General features: G+C 35.1%; 1 pseudogene across 1 annotated transcript in view; it reads right to left on the bottom strand.

The window, feature by feature from the left end:
• Window positions 1–7,508, bottom strand: part of LOC143245839 (cell adhesion molecule Dscam1-like) — a 175,085-nt pseudogene extending 167,577 nt beyond the window's left edge. Inside the window, exons 1-2 of the transcript XR_013025696.1 lie at window positions 7,341–7,508; window positions 3,733–4,059 (exon numbers count right to left, since the gene is read on the bottom strand). The product of XR_013025696.1 is annotated as a cell adhesion molecule Dscam1-like (transcript). The remainder of the gene's footprint in view (window positions 1–3,732; window positions 4,060–7,340) is intronic.
• Between the last annotated feature and the right edge of the window lie 9,714 nt (window positions 7,509–17,222).

Genomic DNA, 17,222 nt, shown 5'->3' with positions numbered 1-17,222 from the left:
TGAGTAGGTGTAACTGAAGGTTATGATAAATACATGATGTGTGTAAGTGAGTAGGTGTAGCTGAAGGTTATGATAAATACATACTGTGTGTAAGTGAGTAGGTGTAACTGAAGGTTATGATAAATACATGATGTGTGTAAGTGAGTAGGTGTAACTGAAGGTTATGATAAATACATGATGTGTGTAAGTGAGTAGGTGTAACTGAAGGTTATGATAAATACATGATGTGTGTAACTGAAGTAAAATAAATACATGATGTGTAACTGAAGGTTATGAAGGTAAAAATACATGATGTATGTAAGTGAGTAACTGAAGGTTATGATAAATACATGAAGGGTGTAGCTTAAATACATACTGTGTGTATAAAACTGAAGGTTATGATAAATACATGATGTGTGTAAGTGAGTAGGTGTAACTGAAGGTTATGATAAATACATGATGTGTGTAAGTGAGTAGGTGTAACTGAAGGTTATGATAAATACATGATGTGTAAGTGAGAAGGTGTAACTGAAGGTTATGATAAATACATGATGTGTGTAAGTGAGTAGGTGTAACTGAAGGTTATGATAAATACATGATGTGTGTAAGTGAGTAGGTGTAACTGAAGATTATGATAAATACATGATGTGTGTAAGTGAGTAGGTGTAACTGAAGGTTATGATAGATACATGATGTGTCTAAGTGAGTAGGTGTAACTGAAGGTTATGATAACTGAAGGTTATGATAAATACATGATAAATACATGATGTGAGTAGGTGTAACTGAAGGTTATGATAAATACATGATGTAGGTGTAACTGAAGGTTAGTAGGTGTAACTGAAGGTTATGATAAATACATGATGTGTGTAAGTGAGTAGGTGTAACTGAAGGTTATGATAAATACATACTGTGTGTAAAATACATGATGTAGGTGTAACTGAAGGTTATGATAAATACATGTAGGTGTAACTGAAGGTTATGATAAATACATGATGTGTGTGAGTAGGTGTAACTGAAGGTTATGATAAATACAACTGAAGGTTATGATAAATACATGATGTGTGTAAAGTGAGTAGGTGTAACTGAAGGTTATGATGTGTGTAAGTAAGTAGGTGTAACTGAAGGTTATGATAAATACATGATGTGTAAGTGAGTAGGTGAACTAGGTTATGATAACATGATGTGTGTAAGTGAGTACGTGTAAGGTTATGATAAATACATAATGTGTGTAAGTGAGTAGGTGTAACTGAAGGTTATGATAAATACATGATGTGTGTAAGTGAGTAGGTGTGACTGGTAAACGATATTGTAAACACAAGTACAGCATGAAATAGAAAGTCAAAAGATACAGTTCTAGCAACAGTTTAGTATGGTGAGAGATATGGTGAAACATTAATACAGATCATAGTTTAGTATGGTGAGAGATATGGTGAAACATGAATACAGATCATAGTTTAGTATGGTGAGAGATGTGATGAAACATGAATACAGATCATAGTTTAGTATGGTGAGAGATGTGATGAAACATGAATACAGATCATAGTTTAGTATGGTGAGAGATGTGATGAAACATGAATACAGATCATAGTTTAGTATGGTGAGAGATATGATGAAACATGGATACAGATCATAGTTTAGTATGGTGAGAGATATGGTGAAACATGAATACAGATCATAGTTTAGTATGGTGAGAGATATGATGAAACATGAATACAGATCATAGTTTAGTATGGTGAGAGATATGATTAAACATGGATACAGATCATAGTTTAGTATGGGGAGAGATATGGTGAAACATGGATACAGATCATAGTTTAGTATGGTGAGAGATATGGTAAAACATGGATACAGATCATAGTTTAGTATGGTGAAACATGGATACAGATCATGGTTTAGTATGGTGAGAGATGTGATGAAACATGAATACAGATCATAGTTTAGTATGGTGAGAGATATGGTGAAACATTTACACAGATCATAGTTTAGTATGGTGAGAGATATGGTGAAACATTAATACAGATCATAGTTTAGTATGGTGAGAGATATGATGAAACATGGATACAGATCATAGTTTAGTATGGTGAGAGATATGGTGAAACATGGATACAGATCATAGTTTAGTATGGTGAAACATGAATACAGATCATAGTTTAGTATGGTGAGAGATGTGATGAAACATGAATACAGATCATAGTTTAGTATGGTGAGAGATATGGTGAAACATTTACACAGATCATAGTTTAGTATGGTGAGAGATATGGTGAAACATTAATACAGATCATAGTTTAGTATGGTGAGAGATATGGTGAAACATTTACACAGATCATAGTTTAGTATGGTGAGAGATATGGTGAAACATTAATACAGATCATAGTTTAGTATGGTGAGAGATATGATGAAACATTAATACAGATCATAGTTTAGTATGGTGAGAGATATGGTGAAACATGAATACAGATCATAGTTTAGTATGGTGAGAGATATGGTGAAACATGGATACAGATCATAGTTTAGTATGGTGAAACATGGATACAGATCATAGTTTAGTATGGTGAAACATGAATACAGATCATGGTTTAGTATGGTGAGAGATGTGATGAAACATGAATACAGATCATAGTTTAGTATGGTGAGAGATATGGTGAAACATTTACACAGATCATAGTTTAGTATGGTGAGAGATATGGTGAAACATTAATACAGATCATAGTTTAGTATGGTGAGAGATATGGTGAAACATGGATACAGATCATAGTTTAGTATGGTGAGAGATATGGTGAAACATGGATACAGATCATAGTTTAGTATGGTGAGAGATATGGTGAAACATGAATACAGATCATAGTTTAGTATGGTGAGAGATGTGATGAAACATTAATACAGATCATAGTTTAGTATGGTGAGAGATATGGTGAAACATGAATACAGATCATAGTTTAGTATGGTGAGAGATATGATGAAACATGGATACAGATCATAGTTTAGTATGGTGAGAGATATGGTGAAACATGAATACAGATCATAGTTTAGTATGGTGAGAGATATGATGAAACATGGATACAGATCATAGTTTAGTATGGTGAGAGATGTGATGAAACATTAATACAGATCATAGTTTAGTATGGTGAGAGATATGGTGAAACATGAATACAGATCATAGTTTAGTATGGTGAGAGATATGATGAAACATGAATACAGATCATAGTTTAGTATGGTGAGAGATATGATGAAACATGGATACATGCCATGGTTTAGGATGGTGAGAGATATGATGAAACATGAATACAGATCATAGTTTAGTATGGTGAGAGATATGGTGAAACATTTACACAGGTGCGGTAAAGTGTCCCAATATCATTGACTTAAAATTTACTGATAGAAAACATTCGTTATTTTGAATTAGATAACTGGTGTTTTTACTTTGATAACCAACATGGTAATGTATTTCCGGATGTGAATTCCAAGTTTTATTAGAAAGCTTTCATGCAGATGTTTTTGTTCAGGGTGGAGACATGATGATAGTGAACTTTCAGCATCATTATACGGATAAAGTTTCTTGTCTAATTTAATCTTAAGGAAATCATTGTTTAAATTTCCACGCAAACTAGGCTATCTAAGTTTTGGGAGTGGGGTTTGTTCCGAGTTTACTTAAATGCTTTTAAGTCTATGACTATGTATAAAACTATAAGATAACTTAAGCTAACCAAAGACACTTATATCTTACATTAACAACTAACATATAATTCGCCCCACCTGCTCTCACTCGGACGTCCGTGCTTTTAATCGATCCAGATGGATTGGTAGCTACACATCTAAAAGAACCAGAATGGACGTCAGGTTGGTAGTCTTCCGCAGGAAACGCAAGGAAATGAAGAGTTCCATCAGACCTTGTCTGAATCAACTTACTTTCTTTGATGGAGGACCCACTACTAGTCTCCCAGTGAACAGTGGGCTGGGGTCTTCCCTCTGCTGAGCATCGGACGACAGCACCGGAACTATTCCAGAATTGTAAGAGTCCTCCAGGTTCTTCTAAAAATTTAGGACCTCTTCTTGACATCAAACAGAAGGCTCCTCCAAGAACTAAAGTAATCAGAAAATCATCAAAAGTGAATTAAACATTGCCACTGTCTTTACTATAATTACTGTGTGACTCTTGTTGTGGCTGTGACTCGCTAGAGAGCCACAACCACAACAAGAGTCACAAAGTAATTGTAAAGACTGTGGCAATGTACCATCTAGCGAGCCACAACCACAACAAGAATCACACAGTAATTATAGTAAAGACTGTGGCAATGTACCATCTAGCGAGCCACAACCACAACAAGAGTCACACAGTAATTATAGTAAAGACAGTGGCAATGTACCATCTTGCGAGCCACAAGCACAACAAGAGTTACACAGTTATTATGGTAAAGACTGTGGCAATGTACCATCAAGTGAGTCACAACCACAACAATTGCCACACAGTAATTATAGTAAAGGTTTTAGCAATGTACCATCTAGTGAACCACAATCACAACAAGAGTCACACGGTAATTATTGTAAAGACTGTGGCTATGTACCATCTAGCGTGCCACAACCACAACAAGAGTCACACAGTAATTATAGTAAAGACTGTGGCAATGTACCATCTAGCGAGCCACGACCACAACAAGAGACACACAGTAATTATAGTAAAGACAGTGGCAATGTACAAGCTAGCGAGCCACAACCACACTATAGTGATATATTACCACTATCACTATAGTAACCTATCACTTACCTTAATTTATCATCTGAATAATCTATAAGTTCTATCAGTAATCTTAGCTTATCACGTGGATAATCTATCAGTTATATCATCACCAGCATATTCTACCAATTCTGTTAATCAGAGCTTAACTCAGCTCTGTGTGATTTTATCACTAGAATTGAACGTGAGCTTAATTACGTTAATTTGACCAAGACTATTTAAACTACAATAATTCAAATACAGTTTATAGGGTTACCATGGGTTACCAATCCAAATAACAACAACAATGGTGAACGGATTTATTGCATGACAATGTAATATCTTAGTTACAGAATCATCATCACTTTTGGGCCAAATGTGTTTAATGGATGATACAATATGTCTAGGTTTTAACTTCGTAAACCCCGGAACCCAAATACTTTTGTTTCCAGGAAGCCACCCGTCGAGTCGTTTGAGGATACCCAAAGGACCGCTGGTTGGCATCGTTTGTGATTAGAATTAAAGTCGTATCTGATCGCTTTCTAGTCTGTAACTTTGGATCTTGAAGACATTCTTTACAAGTACATTCGCAGTAGTTCGTATTACAACGATCCAAGACATTTTACCCTTAGCATCGCGAAACGAATATCCCCATCTGTTCCTCTTACTCCAGATGGCATGACAGACCGGTTATTGTTCTGTCTGGATATTGTATTGAGAATTGAGAATCTTTGTGAAAGACTAAACATGATTTTTAAAATAACTCTTTTGCCCAGAACAGCATGGAAAGTTTGTTTGTTTGTTTGTCTTGGAATTTCGCACAAAGCTACTCGAGGGCTATCTGTGCTAGCCGTCCCTAATTTAACAGTGTAAGACTAGAGGGAAGGCAGCTAGTCATCACCACCCACCGCCAACTCTTGGGCTACTCTTTTACCAACGAATAGTGGGATTGATCGTCACATTATAACGCCCCCACGGTTGAAATGGCGAGCATGTTTGGCGCGACGGGAATGCGAACCCGCGACCCTCGGATTACGAGTCGCACGCCTTAACACGCTTGGCCATGCCGGGCCCAAGCATGGAAAGAAGGAATGTTTGAGTAACGGGCTTGAAATAGAGTTACAAACGCGATGCTGCACTAGTTTGTCAGTTGTTTAGGGATAAGTGCAAGCGATTGAGTAGTGGAGGGATACATCGGATTAACTCTGGTGCAAAATAGCTCGATATTCTAACTACAAAGATGAAAATATCTTAACAATCAGCGACTTCTTCATTAATCATTTATTTAAATGTTTCGTTTTTCGCTGCGGCTACTAAGGTCACTCAATTATACAAGATTAACTGACGTTTCAAACGGAGTAATGAGCTAGAGAATGAAACGTCAGAACGAAACAACAGAGTACTACGTTTTGTTGTTAAACCTGATCGCATATCTTAGCAGCTTTACAAAGATCTCGAAACAAATATGAGTCCAGTGAAGATATATATCACAGTTTGTGATAGAATCAATCTGATACATAAAACAAACAATATAAAAACCTTAACAACACGAGCTGTGATACTGAGTCAACCACGAATTACATTATAATAAGTCACAAAGCACGACTTCAAATGTTATTCCATAAAAGTATAAAGAAGTTATTTTTTTGTCTAACTAGCATTGCACAGGTGCTTACTGTTTTATGCCATTCTCAAAGGTGAGATCAGAGGTTTAATTCAAACCAAAGATATCTGTATTTGATCAGTGTGAAGGCAATATATCAGATTTTACTTGTTTGTTGTAATGCACGAATGTACACAATCGGCTAATGGCCAGGTGGTCAAAGCACTCAATTCGAAATCCCTGTCACACCAAACAATAAATGCATGAGTTATTTACAATACATAACACTCAACACTTCAATAAAAAGTGTTGTTTACAACTCAGCACAAAATTCTCAACACTTCTATAAACTCACATGTTACTTATAATTCCACTTTAAACACACGTGTAACAAATATTTGATGAGAATTTATCTTATTTTTATTAGAAATGAAAGGATGAACATAATTTCTCGAGTGTTACTATTTTCATACAAGAATTCTTACAATACTTTTGAACTAAAAAGTTGGTTAAAACAGAAAGAAATGTTAACGTGAACAGTGTATTGTTACAAACATTACAGAGGAACGTAATCTACCAAACCATTGTGCTAAAACCATTGTGCTAAAATATAACCAATGTTTTTAGAACACTGACATAATAAATAGCCAAATATACCTGACGTTTCTATGACAGTGTACACTGACATAATCAATAGCCAAAAATATCCAATCTTTCTTTGACCATGTACATTAAGATGTTAAAAGCCAAAAACATCCAATGTTTCTATGACACTTTACATTAACATAGTAAACAGCCAAAAATATCCAATGTTTTTAGGACACTGTACTCTAGCATAGTGAAGAACTATCATATTGAAGTCACCTCAGAATGAGTCTATACTGTAACCTTATCACATCATATGACTGTATACAAACATCTTTAGATAAGCTATTTGCTAAGTGTGCCGGTGATAAGTGAGATAAGCTAGTTTATTCGAGATTAAGGATTTTTTAATCACAATTTTTAAATGCAGGAAGACTTAGCGAAAAGACTGGAACACTTTACCTGTAAGAAGTAGCCAGAAACGTTGTGCTTCCCGGGATACGTTTCTGTACGTCATTCCGTTGCGGAATTCAACCTATTATTTAAAGTGTTTAATTCATTCACCAAACTACGACATGGATGGAACGTCCAATCTCGCTTCCCTCACAGCAACTGAAACTCACCTATCAAGGAAGAATGTAAGACGATTGTGCAAGTTATTGGAGCGCCTGCGCACATCTACCAGCTCCACGTGCTCGAGAGAGAGTCGTATAGTATTTTGGAGAACAAAAGCAAATGTATTATGACGTAAAGGCACCAGATAATACTGTTCGGTAACCAGCTTTCGAAACGCGACATAACGTATAATGGATAGATGATCAACCCTGGTATTTCGATCCAGATACGCCCTGATGTTTAGAACATCAATTTAAGATACGGACTATCGAAGCACCCCTGGTGACGGTCTTCACATCCCAACACATTATCTTGGTTGTAAAGTTAAATATTTAATCACATCACAAATACTGTGTCAGCTGTATATCTAATACGTTAATTACATCACAACAAATTGTGTCAGCAGAATATCTAATTAGTTAATCGCATCACGACACATTGTGTCAGGTGTATATCTAATTATCTAATCGCATCACGACACATTGTGTCAGTTGTATATCTAATTATCTAATCGCATCACAAATCATTTTGTCAGCTGTATATCTAATACGTTAATTACATCACAACAAATTGTGTCAGCAGAATATCTAATTAGCTAATCGCATCACAATACAGTGTGTCAGCTGTATATCTAGTAAGCTAATCGCATCACAATACATTGTGTCAGCTGTATATCTAATTAGTTAATCGCACCACGACACATTGTGTCAGCTGTATATCTAATTATCTAATCGCACCACGACACATTGTGTAGGCTGTATATCTAATTAGCTAATCGCACCACGACACATTGTGTCAGCTGTATATCTAATTATCTAATCGCATCACAACACATTGTGTAGGCTGTATATCTAATTAGCTAATCGCACCACGACCCATTGTGTCAGCTGTATATCTAATTATCTAATTACATCACAATACAGTGTCTGAACTGCAAATCTAATTTGTTAGTTACAACACTGAGTCTCGGCTGTGAAACGCAGTAATGGACAAACCAACTCCTACGACAGTGCACGAGTGATGGTTAAAAGGTGTTCTACTTTCTACTGTTCTGTGGTAATCAGAACTATCAAACAAGTTCAGTAAAATTGATTTAGTGGATAAATAATTCACACGTCAAATTTGAAGACAAACCAGTGTCGTACGTCTATGTAAATATTGATAAATAATTCACACGTCAAAGTTTAAGACAAACCAGTATCGTACGTCTCTGTAAATATTGATAAATAATTCACATGTCAAATTTTGAGACAAACCAGTATCGTACGTCTTTCTAAATATTGATAAATAATTCACATGTCAAAGTTTAAGACAAACCAGTATCGTACGACTCTGTAAATATTGATAAATAATTCACATGTCAAAGTTTAAGACAAACCAGTATCGTACGTCTCTGTAAATATTGATAAATAATTCACATGTCAAAGTTTAAGACAAACCAGTATCGTACGTCTCTGTAAATATTGATAAATAATTCACATGTCAAATTTTGAGACAAACCAGTATCGTACGTCTCTCTAAATATTGATAAATAATTCACATGTCAAATTTTGAGACAAACCAGTATCGTACGTCTCTCTAAATATTGATAAATAATTCACATGTCAAATTTTGAGACAAACCAGTATCGTACGTCTCTGTAAATATTGATAAATAATTCACATGTCAAATTTTGAGACAAACCAGTATCGTACGTCTCTCTAAATATTGATAAATAATTCACATGTCAAATTTTGAGACAAACCAGTATCGTACGTCTCTCTAAATATTGATAAATAATTCACATGTCAAATTTTGAGACAAACCAGTATCGTACGTCTCTCTAAATATTGATAAATAATTCACATGTCAAATTTTGAGACAAACCAGTATCGTACGTCTCTCTAAATATTGATAAATAATTCACATGTCAAATTTTAAGACAAACCAGTATCGTACGTCTCTCTAAATATTGATAAATAATTCACATGTCAAATTTTAAGACAAACCAGTATCGTACGTCTCTGTAAATATTGATAAATAATTCACATGTCAAATTATAAGACAAACCAGTATCGTACGTCTCTGTAAATTACAGTGTAAACTACTACAACTGTATTGTGAAATGTGTTAGTTATTACAGTGTAAACTACTACAACTGTATTGTGAAATGTATTAGTTATTACAATGTAAACTACTACAACTGTATTGTGAAATGTGTTAGTTATTACAGTGTAAACTACTACAACTGTATTGTGAAATGTATTAGTTATTACAGTGTAAACTACTACAACTGTATTATGAAATGTATTAGTTATTACAGTGTAAACTACTACAACTGTATTATGAAATGTGTTAGTTATTACAGTGTAAACTACTACAACTGTATTGTGAAATGTGTTAGTTATTACAGTGTAAACTACTACAACTGTATTGTGAAATGTATTAGTTATTACAGTGTAAAGTACTACAACTGTATTGTGAAATGTGTTAGTTATTACAGTGTAAACTACTACAACTGTATTGTGAAATGTGTTAGTTATTACAGTGTAAACTACTACAACTGTATTGTGAAATGTATTAGTTATTACAGTGTAAACTACTACAACTGTATTATGAAATGTGTTAGTTATTACAGTGTAAACTACTACAACTGTATTGTGAAATGTGTTAGTTATTACAGTGTAAACTACTACAACTGTATTGTGAAATGTGTTAGTTATTACAGTGTAAACTACTACAACTGTATTGTGAAATGTATTAGTTATTACAGTGTAAACTACTACAACTGTATTGTGAAATGTATTAGTTATTACAGTGTAAAGTACTACAACTGTATTGTGAAATGTGTTAGTTATTACAGTGTAAACTACTACAACTGTATTGTGAAATGTGTTAGTTATTACAGTGTAAACTACTACAACTGTATTGTGAAATGTATTAGTTATACAGTGTAAACTACTACAACTGTATTGTGAAATGTGTTAGTTATTACAGTGTAAACTACTACAACTGTATTGTGAAATGTATTAGTTATTACAGTGTAAAGTACTACAACTGTATTGTGAAATGTATTAGTTATTACAGTGTAAACTACTACAACTGTATTGTGAAATGTATTAGTTATTACACTGTAAACTACTACAACTGTATTGTGAAATGTGTTAGTTATTACAGTGTAAACTACTACAACTGTATTGTGAAATGTATTAGTTATACAGTGTAAACTACTACAACTGTATTGTGAAATGTGTTAGTTATTACAGTGTAAACTACTACAACTGTATTGTGAAATGTATTAGTTATTACAGTGTAAACTACTACAACTGTATTGTGAAATGTGTTAGTTATTACAGTGTAAACTACTACAACTGTATTGTGAAATGTATTAGTTATTACAGTGTAAACTACTACAACTGTATTATGAAATGTATTAGTTATTACAGTGTAAACTACTACAACTGTATTATGAAATGTGTTAGTTATTACAGTGTAAACTACTACAACTGTATTGTGAAATGTGTTAGTTATTACAGTGTAAACTACTACAACTGTATTGTGAAATGTATTAGTTATTACAGTGTAAAGTACTACAACTGTATTGTGAAATGTGTTAGTTATTACAGTGTAAACTACTACAACTGTATTGTGAAATGTGTTAGTTATTACAGTGTAAACTACTACAACTGTATTGTGAAATGTATTAGTTATTACAGTGTAAACTACTACAACTGTATTATGAAATGTGTTAGTTATTACAGTGTAAACTACTACAACTGTATTGTGAAATGTGTTAGTTATTACAGTGTAAACTACTACAACTGTATTGTGAAATGTGTTAGTTATTACAGTGTAAACTACTACAACTGTATTGTGAAATGTATTAGTTATTACAGTGTAAACTACTACAACTGTATTGTGAAATGTATTAGTTATTACAGTGTAAAGTACTACAACTGTATTGTGAAATGTGTTAGTTATTACAGTGTAAACTACTACAACTGTATTGTGAAATGTGTTAGTTATTACAGTGTAAACTACTACAACTGTATTGTGAAATGTATTAGTTATACAGTGTAAACTACTACAACTGTATTGTGAAATGTGTTAGTTATTACAGTGTAAAGTACTACAACTGTATTGTGAAATGTATTAGTTATTACAGTGTAAAGTACTACAACTGTATTGTGAAATGTATTAGTTATTACAGTGTAAACTACTACAACTGTATTGTGAAATGTATTAGTTATTACACTGTAAACTACTACAACTGTATTGTGAAATGTGTTAGTTATTACAGTGTAAACTACTACAACTGTATTGTGAAATGTATTAGTTATACAGTGTAAACTACTACAACTGTATTGTGAAATGTGTTAGTTATTACAGTGTAAACTACTACAACTGTATTGTGAAATGTGTTAGTTATTACAGTGTAAACTACTACAACTGTATTGTGAAATGTATTAGTTATTACAGTGTAAACTACTACAACTGTATTGTGAAATGTGTTAGTTATTACAGTGTAAACTACTACAACTGTATTGTGAAATGTGTTAGTTATTACAGTGTAAACTACTACAACTGTATTGTGAAATGTGTTAGTTATTACAGTGTAAACTACTACAACTGTATTGTGAAATGTATTAGTTATTACAGTGTAAACTACTACAACTGTATTATGAAATGTATTAGTTATTACAGTGTAAACTACTACAACTGTATTGTGAAATGTATTAGTTATTGCAGTCTATACTCCTACAACTGTATTGTGAAATGTGTTAGTTATTACAGTGTAAACTACTACAACTGTATTGTGAAATGTATTAGTTATTACAGTGTAAACTACTACAACTGCATATCTTCTTTTAGCTTCTTCGGATATCTGAAGGTAACCCCGGTAGTTCGACCAATATCAAAACTCCGATCAACCAAAACTCTGAAACTTTAGGTGCCACTTATTATTAAATGAATCAATAAGTTTCGACCACCCCTCTGGTTATATTTCAGTCGTCCAAACTGCCATCATTGATAGAAACATAAGTAAGAGTGTTCCATGTCTGAACGGTGAAAGTGGGTTTTCTCATTGTATTTCTATTTACAACGCGTGCTCTAGTGGCGCAACGTTACGTTGACGTTCTGACAACGCTAAAAACTGGATTTCGATTCTCGTGGTTGTAGGTCACAGATAGTCCGTTTTGTTTGTTTTGTTTTTGGAATTTCGCACAAAGCTGAACGAGGGCTATCTGCGCTAGCCGTCCCTAATTTAGCAGTGTAAGATTAGAGGGAAGGCAGCTAGTCATCATCACCAACCGCCAACTCTTGGGCTACTTTTTTACCAACGAATAGTGGGATTGACCGTTACTTTATAACGCCCCCACGGCTGAAAGGGCGAGCATGTTTGGCACGAAGGGGATGCGAACCCGCGACCCTCAGATAACGAGTCGCACGCCGTAACACGCTTGGCCATGCCGGGCCACCATTTTGTAGTTGTGTGTTTGATTTTAAAAGAAACAACTGCAAATCTAACCACAAGAAAGTGTAGGTATTGGAGGTCCACAAGTCCGATTATGTTAGTTTGGTATCCTAGTAGAGTATGACAAGTCTTACCTTATAAGGTAAACCGTCATGAAGAAAAGTGGAAACCAATGTTGAAAATTAAAAACACAACATGTGTGTAGTTAATTCGATCTGCTGTTTATCTGAAATAAACAACGTAAGTAGTTTTGATCCACAGACTATATAAATCATAGGTGCTGCCACCTTACGGAATCTGAAGCACGGAGCAGAACGAATCACATTTCAGTGTGCTTTTAAATCTAACTCTTAAAACATTTCTTCAAATACATCTCTCTCTTAACATGGAAAAGCTCTTTGTTTGACAAAGTCGATTAGAATTCCGAATAAATACACGAGATTATTTATCGAAGGCCAAGATGTCATGACATTAACTCTTTCTGCACGTTTCTCACGTAATCCTCATCTCTAAAAGTATAAACTAATCCCTGTTTTTATCCTAAAACGAACACCAGTAAGAAACAAGCGCCAAAGGCTAGAGTTCGTAAACTACCGCACGTGACTCCGCTCACCCGGATGTCATTGTGACACACTTAACGCGGGAAATATTGCAGCGAGTAATATACTGATAAAGTTACTTTGAAAGTGTCTGCCAAGCGATTTCTAATTGCTATGTAAATTAAAATCAAAAAGGTTAATGTAATAGAAAGGGTTTGTGGTAGCTATAAAATTACCCAATAAATAAAGTATGGATTATAATTATTCATTAAGTCCAGTTACTTGTTTAATCAAAAACACAAAACTGAAACTCTTGTGGATCTGACACTTCTCTCTTTCAAATGGATTGAAATAAATAAAACTGTTAAAAAAGTGATGTTTATGCAAACCTGTTTAACAGTTTTTAGTTTCGCGCAAGGCTACACGAGGACTATCTGTGCTAGCCGTCCCTAATTTAGTAGTGTAAGACAAGAGGGAAGACAGCTAGTCATCACCACCCACCGCCAACTGCTCTCTTACCAACGAATAGTGAGATTGACTGTTACAATATAACGCTCCGATGGCTGAAAGGGCGAGCATGTTTGGTTTGACGGGCATGCGAACCAGCGACCATCAGACTACTAGTAGAGTGTCCTAATCACCTGGCGATTCCAGGCCATTTTCAATTGTTTTGTCAATTTAAGCATGCAGAAATACAGTACGCAGTAACTATATGGTAAATTGTAAGTAGCTTTGATTCAAAAATAGCCCTAACAGTAAACCATGTAATTATGGTGTTTCATTAGCAGTCCTTCCAGTAAAACCATGTAATTATGATGTTTCATAAGCAGTCCTTCCAGTTTAACCATGTTATTATGATGTTTCAGGAGCAGTTCTTCCAGTTAAACCATGTAATTATGATGTTTCATAAGCAGTCCTTCCAGTTAAACCATGTAATTATGATGTTTCATAAGCAGTCCTTCCAGTAAAACCATGTAATTATGATGTTTCATAAGCAGTCCTTCCAGTAAAACCATGTAATTATGATGTTTCAGGAGCAGTTCTTCCAGTTAAACCATGTAATTATGATGTTTCATAAGCAGTCCTTCCAGTTAAACCATGTAATTATGATGTTTCAGGAGCAGTCCTTCCAGTAAAACCATGTAATTATGATGTTTCATAAGGAGTCCTTTCAGTAAAGCCATGTAATTATGATGGTTCAGGAGCAGTCCTTCCAGTAAAACCATGTAATTATGATGTTTCAGGAGCAGTCCTTCCAGTAAAACCATGTAATTATGATGTTTCATAAGCAGTCCTTCCAGTTAAACCATGTTATTATGATGTTTCATAAGCAGTCCTTCCAGTAAAGCCATGTAATTATGATGTTTCAGGAGCAGTCCTTCCAGTAAAATCATGTAATTATGATGTTTCAGGAGCAGTCCTTCCAGTAAAACCATGTAATTATGATGTTTCAGGAGCAGTCCTTCCAGTAAAGCCATGTAATTATGATGGTTCAGGAGCAGTCCTTCCAACAAAGCTGTTTTATTTTTTTTTAATGCCCGCCTCCCATTGGTTCAGTGAAAAGTTTGAAGAGTCACGTGGATAAGAATCATATTTCGATATTAAAGGTTGGCACTGCGTAGATTACCCATGGTGCAACATTATGCTGCACAACAAATAAATAAACACATTTCTCACGTTTTCCGGGGGCTCCGTGCAAAAGTTATGGATTTACAAGGCTAAAATCCGAGGTTTGACCATGTGGTTTTAACAACTGGTTGGAAATATTTCATATTTCAAATATCATTACACACTGTGTGAACCAACCAGTGGTTGGAAAGAATTTGAGGCATTATGTATAATAAAGCAAATTAAATATGGTCAGCTATCGGTCAGTTACCTCTTTCTTTCATTGTGAACCTGACGATGACCGTCGAAACGTTGTTTCCTTCCTCTACATAATATTTTCTCAACCCAAACCAGCCGTTTCTACATATATATGAATTTGTTTGTTTCGTTTAACCAAGAAACAATAAACGTTGTATTTGGACATCCCAAACATACCACATAAAACGTAAAAATCGAAATTTAGAGGTTTTTAATATTCAATTTCATATCAAAACATTAACTGATATATGATACTAAATTTTGAATTTTAATTTGATTTTAAACTTGGCCTTTGACATGTAACAAGTGGCGATTGTGTTTCTTAGAGAGTACATAACAATATTTGAGACAGAGACTATTGCAAACCAGTGATTATTTCAGACATGTATTTGTATAAATAACACGCTTGGAATTTTCTAGAATTCTTTTCGCAATTTTCCCAATAAACACCACAAAATTTCATATCGTTACAAAGGCCGAAGAGTCTGGATTACTGACAGGCATGCGCAGCTCATTTGAAACCATATGTTTATAAATTTATGAACAGGAATTCAGACGTTTCTGCATACTCAGATAAGTTTGTCTTCATCACAACTTTACATTTACTTTACTTTGCAATAATCTAACTGCAATTCGTTTCATAGGTCACTATAAAAACCTTTTACTTACTTTTCTCTTAAGTGTGGCGTCTGCACTTCGTTTTTGTGAGATTCTTTGTTTCAATCGTGTGATACGCTAACACTAATAACTGTACACAATTATAAATACAGTTATTATACGTTATGTTTATTTTAAAGTATAATTTTGTGAATTAGTTTTAGTTCTATGTGATTTGTTTGATTGGCTACCTTATTTTTTTCTCGGTTTCCATAGCTCAGTGTTAAGCCACCAACACGCAATACAGTTACGCCAAGACTGACTGAAGCACAACGCAACAACGCCATTGGTCGCTTGGAAGCAGGCGAATCTCGATCAGATGTTGCCAGAGCTGTGTATGTCCACCCAAGCACCATCACAAGGCTATGGAATCGTCACCAACAACATGGATCAACTCGTGACCGTCCACGATCTGGCAGACCTCGTGTGACCACGCCCGCACAAGATCGCAACATCCGGTTACGTCACCTTCAGGATAGGACCACCACTGCGACGTCTACTGCCTCAACCATACCAGGGCTGCGTAGGATTTCCGATTAGACCGTATGCAACCGTCAACGAGATTCTTAGGCCCCATGTGCAACCAATCATGGTGAACGTCAACGACGATTTTCAACATGACAACGTCCGTCCTCACACAGCCCGACTCACCACTGTCTTCTTGAGACACCACAACATCAACGTTCTTCCCTGGCCCTTCAGATCACCAGATTTAAACCCCATCGAACATCTTTGGGACGAGTTGGACCGACGTCTGCGACGGCGACAACCTCAACCGCAGACTCTACCTCAGCTTGCAGCACTTTGCAGGCTGAGTGGACAGCCATTCCACAGTGTGTGATTCGTCATCTCATCGTTTCCATGGGCAGGAGGTGCCAAGCAGTTATTGATGCTCACGGTGGGCATACTCGTTATTGACGTTGAGTGACGTTAAACTTCAACCAGTGAGCGTGGACTTCGCCTTTGCAGACTTTGGATGTTCAGCAGTGAATGTGCAATGTTTCACACATGTCATACAGAACTACCCGGAATAAACTTGTTAACAATTTGTCTCATATTTTGCCTTTTGCGTTTCTTTTTTTTTTGAAGAGTATATAATAGTACTGGTTTCCGCAATTATTCCAGACAGTAAATAACAATATTGGAACCACTGGTTATTCTAAACAGTCTGCATGACCTGGTGTTTGACCTCTTGTAACGGTGGTTTTGTGT

The sequence above is a fragment of the Tachypleus tridentatus genome, chromosome 3 (genome assembly GCF_004210375.1).
Source record: "Tachypleus tridentatus isolate NWPU-2018 chromosome 3, ASM421037v1, whole genome shotgun sequence".
Taxonomy (NCBI): domain Eukaryota; kingdom Metazoa; phylum Arthropoda; class Merostomata; order Xiphosura; family Limulidae; genus Tachypleus; species Tachypleus tridentatus.
This window is presented reverse-complemented; position numbering and strand designations above follow the sequence as displayed.